Below are 15,727 nucleotides of genomic sequence, written 5' to 3'. Positions count from 1 at the left end.
CCTCTTATTCTGTGAAAGTTCAATAGTATTTTCTAGTTCTTTGAAAAGGCTTACAATTTAAATCAAAAACTGGCTCTGCATTACATATATATATTGATTGGCTCTGCATTGAAGTTTTCACATAGTAAATCATGAGTAAACAGGATGTTACTTGCACAGAGAAAGGGGTCAACTGGAATATAACTTCGTTGGAGCTATTACCGTAACAAATTGCAAAAGGAACTTACTAAAGTCCTAAGATTACAGGGCACATTCACATGTAAGGAATAAAATGAAATCCTCACTTAATTGAAAACCCACTACTAACACATATTCTATGCTAGTGTAGTTCACAGAGCATGGCTGTCAACATCACCTGGGAACTTGTTAGAAAAGCAGAATGTCAGTGCCCATCTCCATCACCAAGGCCTACTGAATAGGAATCTATATGTTAACAAGATTTCAGGTGATTCATAGGCACAGTAAAGTTTGAGAAGCACTGATCCTTGCCTGGCCAGCATTTAATACTGATTTACTATTGGTAAAAATAACCTCTACACAAGAAGCAAGGACAACACTTCCATAATACTCTGCCTGTCAGATTAGTGTAACTAAAACACAGTTCTAATAATGACACTCAAAACCTTCAATGACTTCCTGTCACCTATCAAATAAAATTTAAAGTCCTTAGTTTGATAGGCAAAGTCCATCATCTGGCAGCAACCCCCTTTCCAATTCAGTGTTCTACCCTAGCCTCTCCATGTGCTCTATGCCTGTTTCTCAAAGTGTAAAGAGCAGACCACCTGCAACAGAACAGAACCACCTGGGGCCCCACCTTTGACCTTCTGAATCATGTTCTCTGAGGAATAAAACTGGGAAGGAGCAATCTTAACCAGCTCTCCCAGGTGATTCTTGGAAAATAACTGTCCTTCCTTTTAGATTGTCTCTCATCTTTCGTCAATTTTCTCTAGATGCTCCCAAGCAGAGGGGAGTGCGAACACTAGCCCCATTTTAAGCTCTATTGTTGCCCATATCACACAGTATTTCAATTACTAGATGTTTCCATGCCAATTTCTCCTTTGAGTCCCTGAATGCAGAAAGTGTGTACTATGTATCCTTGTATCCCCAACATCTAGCACATTGTCTGGCAAAGAAAGTGTTCAACATTTGCTGATTTACTACAGCTTTGGTTATACCAAGAAAAAAGAAACTGAAACAACCTTAAACTCCATCATTTGAGAACTATCTAAATTAATAACAATACAACCATCCAGTAGAAGGCTATGCACTCATTAAAAATGATGACATTGCCTATTAATTGGAAGTATACTCAGAATATATATAGCAAAAAAAAAAAAAAAAGCAAATTGCAAACATAAGAATAAAGTGATCTTGAAGAATATACACTAAAATTTTAACAGTGGTTATCTCTGAGTAGTGGTATTAGAAACGACATTATTCTCTTCTATTATTTGAATTTTTTACAATAGCATATAAAACTTTTTTTTTTAATTTTAAAGCTACTCCTATTTTAAATGCTTATGGAATGAATGTTGTTATAGTAAATAATGGCTTCACTTATTCAGCTTCCAAGGACAAGGATTACCAAAGGTTGGCAATGATCCAAAGGTTGGTGATGTTGTTGCTAAGAAGAAGGAGAAAGTAGGAAATAGGTCATCCTTAGCAACCAGCTCTTACCAACGTTCCTCCTATTGTCTGGGTTTTAGAAAAATATCTAAATGTCTTTTAATATCTTTTTACACAGCACTTTTCTAATAAAAACTGTGGATTCCAGTGGAAACAATTTTGAGAATATCAATTTGTCTCAGCAAAAAGAAACTATCTATTGTCAATTTTTTCAGTTACAAAAATCAGCTTCCAACTTCATCTCATTTCGCTGTCCAAGATGAATTTGTTAAATATTGTGTTTTACTCGATTTACCATGACACCAAAACTGGATGTGCTAGCTGATAACAATGACTTTCAGTTATATCACCAAATTAGGGCCTTGCTTCTTCTCTTACAAGGGTGGGTTGGAGAGATGCTCCAGCCTTTTTTCTTCTACAATAAGAAAACTCGACAAGCAAAATTCATTTTGATTAATATTTTACATGAAATCAAGATGATCTGAAGAAAAAAATAACTAAAATAAATTAAAATCACACCAACAACAGGAAGAACCTATCAATCTGGAATTTTTTCACTAATATCAACATTCAACCTAAAACAAAACTCAGATTTGCAAGGAGAAAAAATAGAAATCATTTTATTAGTCACTGGTAGGATTTTGTTACAGTTTGGATCCATTTTTAATGTTATAAATACATATTCCACTTGAATAATATCAACAGAAAAATATGTATTGTTATAGCTTAATAACTTGAGCACATCTCCTACTCAAATTCTAAAATGAATTATCCTTTATGAAAACATAAAGCAAATAGAGAAAAAAGAATTTTAAAAGGCTTGCTAGAATATTAAAATTCAGTATAAACTGAAATATAATAATTTTAAAGCCATTTTTTACCTAGCTCAAAATAATCTTTCCCCAAAAAAGCAAAATTTAACTATAATTTATTGACCCCTAAGTTCAAACAACATGGCTGCTTATTTGACAAGTTTAGAAGGATAGCTATTGCCATAAACCCCAAACATGCAGACATCCAATCTATGCATCCAAAATGTCACAGAGTGGTGAAAGGGGCTCTAAGCCGGCAGAGAGGGGACAGAATGGGTTCTTCCCTTTTGTTCTGCAATGACCACATGACTCAAGTTATTTTGATTCTTGGAATCTCTGGCTTCCTCATCTATAAAAAACGGGCATTGGGCCGGATGATGTCTGGGTTCTTTCCAAATCAAAAATTTTTAAAGCTCTAACTCTACACATTCTTTCCACACATTTACAACCTGAAATATTGTATTTCTATAATCTATGAAAGCTGTAAATAAAAGAACTGCATTTTAACAGATTTTTCCCACTAAAATTTTGAAAAAAGATACAATTCTACCATTTTAAAATGAGTATTTCACTTTTCAGTATTAGTAGCACCCTTTATTTTCATTAGCATTATTAAACTGTACCTTTTCTTTTCTATTCCCATGACTAGAAAAAATTTGTTTCCTAACTACTGAATCAGCAGGAATCATGAGAAAAATACCTGAGATATAATTATAATTAGTTTTGTTTTCCAAAAAATAACTGAAGGCAGAAATTCCAATTTCCCAACGTATTACATTCCAATGTACAAGACAGCTCAGTTATCAAATCAGTAATAAAAACTAATACTTACTTAATGCTATTTATAGAGTACTTTCACATGCATAATGTTACTAAATCTATGGGGAAGTATTATATCATTCTCACTCTATCGTTGAAGAAACTGAGACTCTTTGACATTAAGTAATTGCCCAAAGTCATAAGGATAGAAAGCACCAGATCTGTGACTCAGCCTTCTGGCCTTTTCCTCTATGATATTACACTAGCTCATAAACTTTTAATATTTCAAATAAAGCACACTTTCACTCATTTAAATGAGATGGTTGCTTATAAACAATTACTTAGAAACAAATATTTAAAACACATATGGCAAAAAGGGTTAATTTGCTTTTTAATATATGATGTATCCTTAGTAATTTTTAAAAAAGACCGAAAGCTCAATAGACAATTAGAAAAGAAAGATAACCAGAAAGTTTACAAAAAATTCATCATAAGTACCTTTGAAATACTTGAACTAAAAACGTTCAATTTCTGTCAACTGAATAACTGCAAGTAAAAAATAAACCTTTTTTTCTCACTATTTTATTAACAAAACTTAAAAAATTGGTTGTGCCGAATTGACCATCTTGTAGGAAAAAGTTACTTTCCTAAAACATCGGTGAACAAAGCAGTTAAAACCTCCTCGAAGGACAATTTTAAGATATTTAGAAAAACTAAACACACACAGCCTTTGACGGCAATTCCACTCCTAGGAATTTATTTATTATTTATTTTATTAATGTGAGCAAAGAAAAAAAATGCTTATCATGTAAAGGATGTTCCCGAGAGCATTTGCTATTACAGCAAAACACTAAAGACAACCCAAATGTCCATCCATCGGAAGTAATTAAGCGAATTTTGCATACTTCAAAAAAATAGAACACTATACTTCATTGCAAAACACTATACTTAAAAAAAATGCATAGTAGTATTTTATACTCCTCATTTGTATTTGAAAACAAATAAACAACAAGATTACACCCTAAGATGAGAGCTGATGCCTGTTTAAAATACTTCTCAAAAGATACCCAAGGAATTCCCCTATAGAAAAGGGAACTGAAGATTCAGGAGTCTCATTTGGGAAGGGGGACTTACATTTCAATTATGTTAAAGTTTAATACTGTTTGAAAGGTTTAATCCTTTGTATGCCTAGTGGTTACTTGTGGGCTCCAGGCAGCTTCCACGCTTATACTAAAATTAGCTGATGTAAAAGTACAATTAGATAAGATAATGTATGTAAAAGAACTTTGCAAACTGAAGAGAATATACAAGTCTACAATTCAGGAAGACTTTTTATTGCCGCAGCACCTTCTCCCTGGAGCTAATAAGCAAAATTCCTCAACAGGTGCTTCAAGATGAATTTAAGAATTCTCTATTAAAATGCAAATATCCACCCAGGAGCTAACACTTTTAAGCAGAGCCTCTCAGAACTGTCCACTAAATTGCCCTAACATCAAAGATACTGAGCTCTGTCCCCCAGGGACCTAGAAGGTATGTCAAAGGTCCTCAACTTTTAATATGTCTATACTTTTTTGATAGAAAAACTTTTTTCGCATAATTCTTCAAATAAAACTGATGTTCCAGGAAGATGTGCTCCATTAATCCTGAGGTATTTCCCCGGGAACTGATTTGCACCAGTTGGAGGAATTCAACTTTAAAAGATATGTGTTACTATCTTAGCAGAGGAGAACTTAAATATGGGATGAAGGGCATGAAGGAAAAAAAGGAGGAGGGAAAAACTGGGGTCAGACACTTTGTAATTCAATCCTCAGAATTACCATTCTTTCAAAAAATTATTGAACTCCTACTGCAGCTACAGGCCCTTGTCCTCATGAAGTTATTGTTTTTAGTTCTAACAGATACTATAAAATTGCCCTTCAAAGAGGTTTTAACCATTGATGGTATAGGAGAGTGCTTCTTTCCCCCACACCATGGTCAATTCAACACATGGCCAAATTTTCTGCCTAGCTAGCAGGAATGGGTGGAAGTATATGTCAAGCACAGAATCAAATACAATTAGATAGTGAGACATAAGATGACTTTAGACATGAGGTTAGAAAGAAAAACTTGAACTGAGTGGTCAGTGAAGGCCTACCTGAGCTCTGAGGTTACAAACACATACTTGGTAGAATCAAGAGACAGAAAGGTGTTTGTTGTAATTGGAGCATGAGGACCTGGGGATGAGGGGTTGATGGTGAGTTTAGAGAGGCAGGAGCTAAGGCCTTATAGGACAAGGTAAGAAGGTGACATTTACATTCACTGCAATGGGAAGCTATTGGAGGTTTCGGCAGAAGAATAGTATGACCTCACTTACTTTTTGAGAAAGTCATTCTGTTTGCTATGCAGGCAATGATCTGTAAATAGACAAGACAAGAAGCAGAAGGCAACTGAAATAATCCAGATGAGAGATGATGGTGACTTGAACTGTGGATTTAATAGTGGAGATGGAGAAAAGGTTCAGATTTCAGGATATATTTAAGAGCTGCGAGACTTGGTGATAATTTGGATATGGGGTATAACGAAAAGATTGGTGAATGAACTCCCAGACTAAGCTAACTGGTGAGTGGTGGTACCATTTACTAAGATAGGGAGAGGAGGAGAGGGGTATTCTGTTGTGAACACTGTGGCCAAGACTTCCAGTTGCCACCCAAAATGCACTTTTCACTTCATCCTAAGTAATCAAACTCCGTTTTTATTCCAGCTAAAAGACTGCACTTCTCAGCCTCTTTCTACTGCTAAGTGAGGTCATGTAGCTAAACTCTGGTCAATAAGTAAATGAAAGTACTTATAGGACTTCTAGGACAACTAGAAGAGAGAGTTACTCAGCTAGAAGTTGTACCTTTTTTCCCCTATGCTCCGTCTTCCTTCTTGCTGCCTGTAATGAGGAGACGGCCAGAAAGATCCAGCAACCGTGAGATAACCTTCAAATGAAACTCACACACTGAGTATAGCAGATGAAAGAAATTAAATAGAACCTCCTCTGCTAGGTCATTTCAGGGAGCAGACACTTGAGTGCTGGGCTGCCTGTCTATGGGCTTCCTTAAGTGGAGTAAATTCTTGTGTGTTTACAATTATATTGAGTTTTCTAATGATATAGCCAAACAAAATCCTAACTGATACAATGATGTAAAGATAGATACAATATGCCTATTAAATATCCCAGTTAGCTAGAACATCTATTTTAAGGAACCAAAAATCAGAGAAGTTATTTGCCCAAAGTCAGTCAGCTTGAGATAAAGGCAAGATTTAAACTAAAGGCAGTGTGAATTCAAAGTTCATATTTTTGCACTATACCATCCTTTACTGAAAAAGAAAAAAAGAAGGAAGGAACCAAACACAAATGTTTCCAATAGCACAATCATGTCAACGACCAGTTCTGGAGTACCATGCACCAGTTCTGTGCATGGTACTCCAAATAGCCCTACTCAGTCTGATACAAGGAAGAATCATTTCCTATATAAAAGATTACTCTTTACATGTCTGCATTGTACATGCTTGCTTTATTCGGTTTTTTTTGTTTGTTTGTTTGTTTGTTTGTTTTTTAGGTGAGGCAACCCTTGGTTGACCTCGCAGATTGCAAGGACCTTGTCTGCTACAATCCCTTATTTTTTTAAATTTTTTACACCTACAGCACCTGGTCTTCCTAGGTGGTCTCCCATCCAAGTACTAACCAGGCCCTACCCTGCTTGGCTTCCGAGATCAGACAGGATCGAGCTTGTTCAGGGTAGCATGGCTGTAGACTATTCATTTTTTTAAAAGACAATATATTTTTAACTGTATTTACCTGATCCATTTGGCCCTAGATTTATTGCTATTGTATTAAAATGCTATTGTATTTATGCTATTGAAATGCTACTTATGCACTACCTTGCAATTAAATATACATAATGTCATTCTGAATTCCTCTTGCCACACTAATGTAATTCTGGATTCTAATACACACTCCAACACTGAGCCAGGACTTTCCTTTACATGACTTATTAATTTTGTCCCTTATAAGATAATAATGATAAGTTCTCAAAAGCTCCCAACACCAACAGATATGGCTAGCAGTTCATCTTGACCAGTTTCACAGTTTATTCATGAAGCAGAAAAATAAAGCCTTTGTACAATAAAAATATGAATCTATCACTCCTTCCTCAAGCTATCAGGTCTGTCCTATAAAAGAGAGAAAATCAGATCAGTGAGGCAAGTCTTGCTTCTCGTAAGGTCAGGTAGACAACTGGCTTAAACTTTAGGTATTCCTAAGAAGTAAAAAATGAAGGTTTTTTCTTTTACTTTTTCATTGAAGTATAATATACCCTCTAAAGTGGACAGCTTGATGAAATTTTCCAAAGTGAGGACCACCACCTAAATCATGTTACAGAACATTTCCTGCATCCAGAATCCTCCCTAACGCCCCTCCAGTCATCACCCATCCTCCCATAAAATTAACCACTATCCTGAACTCTGATTCCACAGATTCATTTTGCCTGGTTTTGAACCTAATATAAATGAAACAACCTAATATATAATCTTTCCCTTAACATGTCTGTAAAAATCATCCATATTGTTCCAGATAGCCATAGTTTATTCTTTTTCATTACCCTATAATATTCCATTTATCCATTCTATTAATGGACATTTGGATCATTTGCACTTTTAAATATTATAAATAATGCTGCTATGAACATTTTTGCCCAAGTCTTTTTCACTTTGAGGTTCAAGGGTGGCCGTGAGTTGATAGATTAATAGTGAGAGTTGGATAATGACTCCTAGGGGCTCATTAAGTTGATCTATCTACTTTTGTATGTGTTCAAAATTCTCTATGATAAAGTTTTCTGAAACACACATGCAGAAAAAAATGTGTAAGACAGCCTCTGACCTCCAGGAGCATACAGATTAATAGAAACGCTAATATATACACTCAAATTGCCAACTGGAATTTAAAGGGGCCACAGCAGTTATGAATCCAAACTTTGGCATTTTAAAACCAAGACAATACCCAGAAAGGAGTAACTCTGAGGCTGAGAGGTTAAATGAGTTGCCAAAGTCATATGGTTGGTGGCAGAGTTCATAGTGAAAACTAAGTCTCGAACACACACACACACACACACACAGCCATACTCCTTCTTCCAATCAGAGTGGTAAATGGCAAAAGCCATGAAGCTAATCTAAACTAGATGCAGAAGAATTCAGACAATAGAGACACCACCTAAGGTTAAAAACCATGGGCTTTTTTACAAACTGTGCTCTGCTCGCAAAACTAATAGGGCTGTCCCCCTATAAAAGAGAGAAAATCTGATTAATGAGACAAGAATTTTACATTTATTTGTATGGTTGTTGAGTGAACCTCTGTCTCACCTAAGGTCACGGGGTTTCTTCACAGGATGCTGAGACCTACATATCTGAGCAACTTTAGTGGCTGATCACCCAATTACTTGTCAATCAGAGAAGATATAGTGAGCATTTACTATATCCCAAGAAATGTGTTAGGAGTCAGAGATACCACAGACATAAGCACAGTCCCTGCCCTCAGGGAGCTTATAAGCTAGAATAAAATTATTAAAGAAATAATTCTGAAGAAAAACCACAGGGGGCTCCAGCAATCTAAATTCCCTAGCCCTAACTCTGATTGGCAAACCTTCAAAAGGTATGCTTCTGGAAATTTAGACATTTTCAGGTGTGCAAAATTTTAAAGAAATAAAGCCCTCATTGATAAATAAATCAGGTATGGTTCTTTTCTAAACAGTAAAGCATCAGGTACTAATAAGGGGGGGAAAAACTGCCTATGAAAAGACCAAAACTGTCAGGTATTAGTAAATGTTTGCTTTTGACCATGACACCAATATTTTTTAATATTTTCTCAGGTGATGATCCCATAAGGGGACTATATGAATGACTTTCAAGGAGATTTAAGCTCTTTGAGGACAAAGTCTATGTATTTTAGTCCTTCTAGGACAAACTCACACATAATATAAATGTACTTGACTAACATTTCACCAGTAAAAGAACAAAGCAAGATCAAATTCCATATATTATAAATGTCCACTTTTCTTCTATACATAAACGGTTTTTATCTTAAACTCTAGATGTGCTAGATAAAATTTTTAATCAGACATAGTCTCACCTCTAGTTCTTTTAGAGTAGATTGCCTTTCCCTAATAAACTAGGAAAGGAATTCAATTTTTTTGTTTTCCAACATATATTACAACATCTGAAGAGAAATAAAACAATAACTTTAAAAAGTGGAAAAGCAGTAAAAAATTCAATTCTCTTAAAGTATCTTTTTACTTTTCATATAAAAATAGATGTTTCCTCTTGTCAGCCTGAAAAATCATGGAAATATAATCTGAACTAAAATAATCCAATGTATTTTGAAAAATTTTACTGTTAGGGGAAACTTAACAGGTTAAAATGATTTACTCAAAGTCCCTTGGCTGCCTCTATACAAAAAGAAAGAAAGAAAAAGAAAAAAACAAGACATGTAGTTTCATAATCATTACATCACTTCTCTGTTCATAAATAAGCATTGTCAAAAATTATTTATAGATATATAAAAATGATATTGATTTGGACATTCATAATTTTGTAGAGATTTTTCTTAAAGTTGGACAACAATTCTCTCATTGTGAAACATTTATTTACCCATTCCCACATTCAAATCCCATGAGCTTTTATGTTATTATGCTTCTAGTGCATTGCCAGTCTGGCAGTATATGAAAATTAAAGTGTTTTGAAGGAAATATAATTGCTTCAAGTTACCACGCTTGGGAAGTTTTTATTTTTCTTTTGAAAGTTAAATACTAATTACATTCACATTTATGATATTACTAAACACTTCATGTTTCAGCCTCTCTACCTTACTAAACTGCAGAATTTACTGGAATAAAAAATAATTTACATTTTCCTTAGATAACAAGATAAAGGCTCACCCTCCAACAAGTTAATATGAGTTCGGGCAAGATTTCTCTGCCTTCACTAGAAAGCATTACCTGGAAGAATTGGAAAGGAAGGCTTCTTGAATTTGCCTAGTCCTCCATTCTGATCAAAATAATTGAAAGTTTAGAAATTAGAAATCTGCAGCTTCATGAATTAAAGAGACAACCCAAAACCTGTTAAATTTTCCCCAGGATTTTGTACATTGTACTTCAAAGCATAAAGAAATTTTAATGCCCTAGGTGTGTACATTTCAACATCTTTTAAATGAATCACTGTTTTTTTCCTTAATACAAAAAAATTTTTTTCATGATCAAATTCCAAAACCAGCAAGCACAATTTAGTTACAGCACCACTAAAACTACAGCTTCAGACCAGTTTTGATAGATAACAACAGAATTGGATGTTTGTTAGGAAGGATAACCATTTTAGGCACTTATGTTCTCTTTATCTTCATTCCTACCTATCCTGGATCTAAATTAGGAATACTAAATCCTTTGACCAGAAAATTATTAGATTTGATGGCTAGATGTCAATGTAACAATAAATAACAAGGCTTTCAAGATTTGTTATACAAATCTTGGTTATTATCAATCAGAAAACTAAAGTAGTCTCAAAGGCAGCCTTAAACCAGTCTCAAACTCAGATGCCTCCAGCAGTCCAGCAGGTAAAATAACTGCATAAATTCATTGTGAGTCGGGGCACTTGAAGGAGGCTGCAGCCCACTGGGGAAGAGGACAGCTGCCCCTAGGCTCCAGTTGTTCCCCTATCTTTTGATTTCTCAAGACAAGCCATAAATGCAGATTAGCATGTGAAATCTTCCTATGAAAATGTTGGCACAAAATTTTTAAAAGCACTGCATGGGCCAAATAAAACATGGCTGTGGGCAGACTCAGTGAGCTGGCTGCCAGTTTGAGATCTCAGGGAAACTATGGAGAAAGAAAGAAGTAAAATATTTCCTTGACTCTCCCTCCGCCAGCTTGGTAATGCAGAGTCTCAGAGATCACCATAGGAGTCTAGTCGAAGGAGGATTAAAGATGCCTTGGAGACTCCAATTTGATCCTAAGGGAGGTACTACTTTTCTCCCATGCTTTTTCAAAGCATTTTACACACACACACACACACACATCCACATACATGCACGCATTCACACCACATACATTTTTTTTCCCACAGATCCAGGATCACCAATCATTTCTGAAGCAATTCCATCATTGAGTTAAGGGACATTCTTGTGTGTACTCAAGAAAATGAAAATCCTTAAAACACCTTTATATCCCAAAAGATAGGCTGACCTTAATTATAGTTGTCTTTGCTCTTATCAAAAAGCAAAATGAACATAACAGCTGAAAACTGTTCTCAGGGGTATGAAATAACCCATTCAAAATCTGTAAACTCATTCTCAGTGACAAGTTAAATGCTTGCTGCTACCAGGTTGCCCTGGCCTTTATTCATTATTCAGTCTGTGATGTGGTAAAGCAAAGTATGGTAACAAGAGAAGAATAAAGAGAAAAAAGTCCAAACTTTTGATTTACACACAGCTCTAACAATGGAGAATGTTATTTCTCACTGTTTACGGAGCAAGGCAACATGGCACAGAGGAAAATAAAGTTTTTGCATCTTAACCAAGAGAATAAAGTAAACTATGCAAACATTTTTATAACATGGGCATCATTTTACTGCCTTCCCAGAAATATAACTGCCTTTCATCTTTGTTACCATATCCATGGATGTATTTAAAAGGCTCAATATATTTTCAACTATTTACCCACTATCTCTAATAAATACACACTGGTCACATGCATTTTAATAAATGGTTCTTAATTCTTTTAAGAACTTGATAAAAGTGGAGGACCTTGCTCCTAAAAAAAAGGCACACAATTTTAAGAGGTTCAAGGACCTCTTGGATGGACCATGAAGAAGTCCACCCAAGGACCTTTATTTAAGAACTCCATTGCAAAACCACTATAATTTCGTTTATGCTAACCTTCCAAAAACACTGATTTTGGGGTATGCTCTAAGGCAGTATACTTGCATGCATTTCCTTTCTTGTTTACCAATATTTAAATAATCTTTCATGTTTGAGGATTACTATCATTTTTAAACCAGGCAGACCTGAACTGATAAATTAGGCTACTATATTGGCTAAGAAAAGATTACCATTCATTTGCTAAACAATACGCCTTTTTTGTTTCTGAACCATAAGTGCTTTTCATTTCCATTATTTGGTTGTTACAAATATTTAGGCAACGTGTAAAGGGGGTAAAGTGTGACAGCACTACTTTCAAGGGATATTTCCTTCAGCTATCATGTAAAATGGGCCAATATTTTCCATTTTGCTATTTTTAATGGTATAACCAACTTTTAAAATCCATGAATAAACGGGGCCTTCAAGTTTCCTCTTTTATTACTAATGCCCTGCTCTCTCCCACTTGAACTTTCAAGTCATCCCTACTATATAAAAAAAAAAAGAGACAGGATTTAAGGAATTATCTGTTTATTACCTAACTATTCTGGTACTAATTATAAAATATTTTAGCGAGGCACATTACTGAATGTCATTAGAGATGCTAGGATATGTCTATTGTGAAATGCAAAATAATACTTCTGAATACAGGTTTTGATGATATTATATTCTCCTTCTGTAACTGAATCTCATCGCTGAAATTTGGTTAGGTCTGAACTCTGTTTACAAACAAGAGATCATGTACTGAACCTAATTAAAAGAACATGATGATACAGACACCAGATCTGAAAAAACAAAAAATGTCAACCTCGGGAGGTTGCCTGTTTGGGCATTATGTAATATACATGAGATTATGCTTCCTGGGAGTTTAAGCTCATTTAAATGCCTATACATGAAATCCATAGCATATCCTATTTTTAAAAATTATTACCATCAAAAGGCTCTATGCGGCCCAATTGAATTTATTTGCAATTGAATTTTGATATGCATGATTTAATGGTGTTAGGATATGAGTGCAATAAAATATCTGAACAACCTTGAATCTAACAGCTTAGCACTTTGGATTTGCTGACAAATAAGGCAAATGTGGTATCAAACTGAAGAAATTACTACTACCAAAAATAGCCCCTTTTAAAAAGCACAGAGGATTTTAGGAAAGTGAAAATACTCTGTCTGATACCATAATGATTAATATATGTCATTATAAATTTGTCCAAACTCTTAGAATATACACCACCAAAAGTGAATCCTTATATAAACTAAGAACTTCGGGTGATGATGATGTGTCAATATAGGTTCACCAATTTTAACAAATGTACTAATCTAGTGGGGGATGTTGATAATGGGAAAGGCTATGCATGTACTGGGAGAAGGAGGTACCTAGGGTCTCCCTCACCTTCTTCCCAATTGTGCCATGAACCTAAAACTGCTCCAAAAAGTTGTCTTTAAAAAAAAAAAAAAAAAAAAAAGCGCCTTCCACAACCAAGCCCACAACGGTCTCAATGAATGAGCTACTTAATGCTGCTGGAGCCTGTGGAAAAAAAGCAAAGTATTAATAAGACACCTCTTCAAGGAGCTTACCATCCAGCTGCCATCTCAGAAAATTCAGTCTGGTCTTTCAAATTGTGAAGGATATATGTTCACTGAGAATCTAAAGTTTCTTAACATCGAGAGGTGGAAATAGCACAAGGGAAAAATATAGGAAATCTAAGATATCTAGTTTCAAATACAACCTTATATATTTAAGATTCGATTTAGACATCCCTCTTTTAGAAGATCTCCCAAATATTCTTTTGTATGATGCTGGCTGTTGGCTCCCTTCTCTGTGGTCCCACAAAGTCTTGCACAAACTTCTATCATTTCACTTACACATTGTATTGTAGTTGTATTCCTGGGTCTGTTCCCCCCAGAGGCGGGCACAATACATTGTGCTCGGAAATGTTTGCTGAATCAGTAAGTATCCATCCCACCCCTGCTATTTGTTTATCCATAGTTCTTAGATAAAAATGTAAATTTAATATACAAAAATATTTTTATAGTTAGTGCCTGTTCGTGCTCATGGAAATATCTTTTTCCTGATAGTACAAGGTTTTTTGAATTTCTAAGATATCTATGACTGCAGCAGAGCTCTATAATCAGACAGCACAGAGGAATGTCCAAAGAACTGCATTCGCTTCCAGGCTCTGCCAAACATTTACCATCCCCATGTCCACTTTCCTTATCTGAACAATGGAGACGGCCATACCAGCCTGTCTCATACATCTGCTGCGCATAGGAACTAATTAGATTTATCAGCCATCTAGAAAATATTTAAATGGCTTGGAAATTTTATCACAATAGAGAAAAACCAAACGGCTGCAGTTCTACCTTTGTTTTTAATCCCAATGCATTCTTGGAAATCGTGAATGAATGACAATAAAGCAGATCCTATTTCCCTGAGGAAATAATATGGAGATTGAATGTTATGTGGCCAGCAAAGAATAGATATCAAAAAAATATGACTCTTTAATACTGTTTACATTTTTATATTGAAGTATAAAATAGATATAGCAGAGTACACAAAATGTAAATGAAACTCAATGAATTATTTTTAAAAGTGAGTAAATTTATATAACCACCACCCAGGTCAGCAAATAGATCATTTTGATGTTCCTTCTGTCTTTCTCAATCACTAACCCCTGCTGGCTCCCCAAAAGTTACAAGTATTCTGCCTTCCTAACTATCCTGATTATCTCAAATTTAGTTTAGTTAAGGCTATTTTTGAACTACATATAAATACAATCACACAGTGCATGTATTATTTTGTGTCTGGCTTCTTCCGGACAACATTATATTTGTGAGATATATCCATGTCGTTGCACATGGCTGTAGTTTACCTCATTTTCATCACTATATAGTATTCCATGTAATAATGTAAACCATTATTTATCTATTCTACTGTTAAAAAATATTTTCGTTGTTTTGACTATTACAAATTTAAACTAGTAAAATTATGTTCCCAACTCTAGAAAACAGGCACAAATATACTATCAACGTATTAGAAACCTCAGTGTGTCATATGCAAATTATATCCCAACACAAAATTATGTCACATAATACAAAAATATAACTAGCAAATTGTAAACTTAATCTAAATCTAAAACATCTATGTAAGAAACATTTAATATTTAATTTGCTTTTTTTTCCTTTTAAAATTTCAGAAGAGGTTTTGCTTACTTTTTTTAAAGGTTTGTAAAACTCAAGCCTCTTGAAAAATCTATCAAGATTAGGTGAAACAGATAGTTTCACTTTCTGATAATTACTTCTCTGTAATAAACATTAATTTTAAAAAATCATGTCATGACAAAAATATGTAACTTTAACATTGGTTATCTCTGGGTAGAGAGATTTTTAATTATTTTATTTTCTTCTTTTTGCCTATCTATATATTCTGAAGTTTCTAAACTATAAGTATCAAAATTATAAAAGTTACTTTGTTCTTTAAGGAAAATTATTTCAGCAGTCTTCAAATTGCAATATTCAAAAATAATCTAGTTTTCTTTCCCCACTAAATAAAGTATAAGTGTTTGGATGAACCATCAAATAAATAGTTAATCCATTTATTTTT

General features: G+C 34.6%; 1 protein-coding gene and 1 pseudogene across 2 annotated transcripts in view; both read right to left on the bottom strand.

Moving 5' to 3' along the window:
• PLCL1 (phospholipase C like 1 (inactive)) overlaps nt 1-15,727 on the bottom strand; it is a 284,787-nt gene that overhangs the window by 210,615 nt on the left and 58,445 nt on the right. The gene's annotated exons all lie outside the window — the stretch shown is intronic.
• LOC120587895 (uncharacterized) lies at nt 6,859-6,977 on the bottom strand (annotated as a pseudogene).

The sequence above is a fragment of the Pteropus medius genome, unplaced genomic scaffold (assembly GCF_902729225.1).
Source record: "Pteropus medius unplaced genomic scaffold, Ma_sr-lr_union100, whole genome shotgun sequence".
In the NCBI taxonomy this organism is placed as follows: domain Eukaryota; kingdom Metazoa; phylum Chordata; class Mammalia; order Chiroptera; family Pteropodidae; genus Pteropus; species Pteropus medius.
This window is presented reverse-complemented; position numbering and strand designations above follow the sequence as displayed.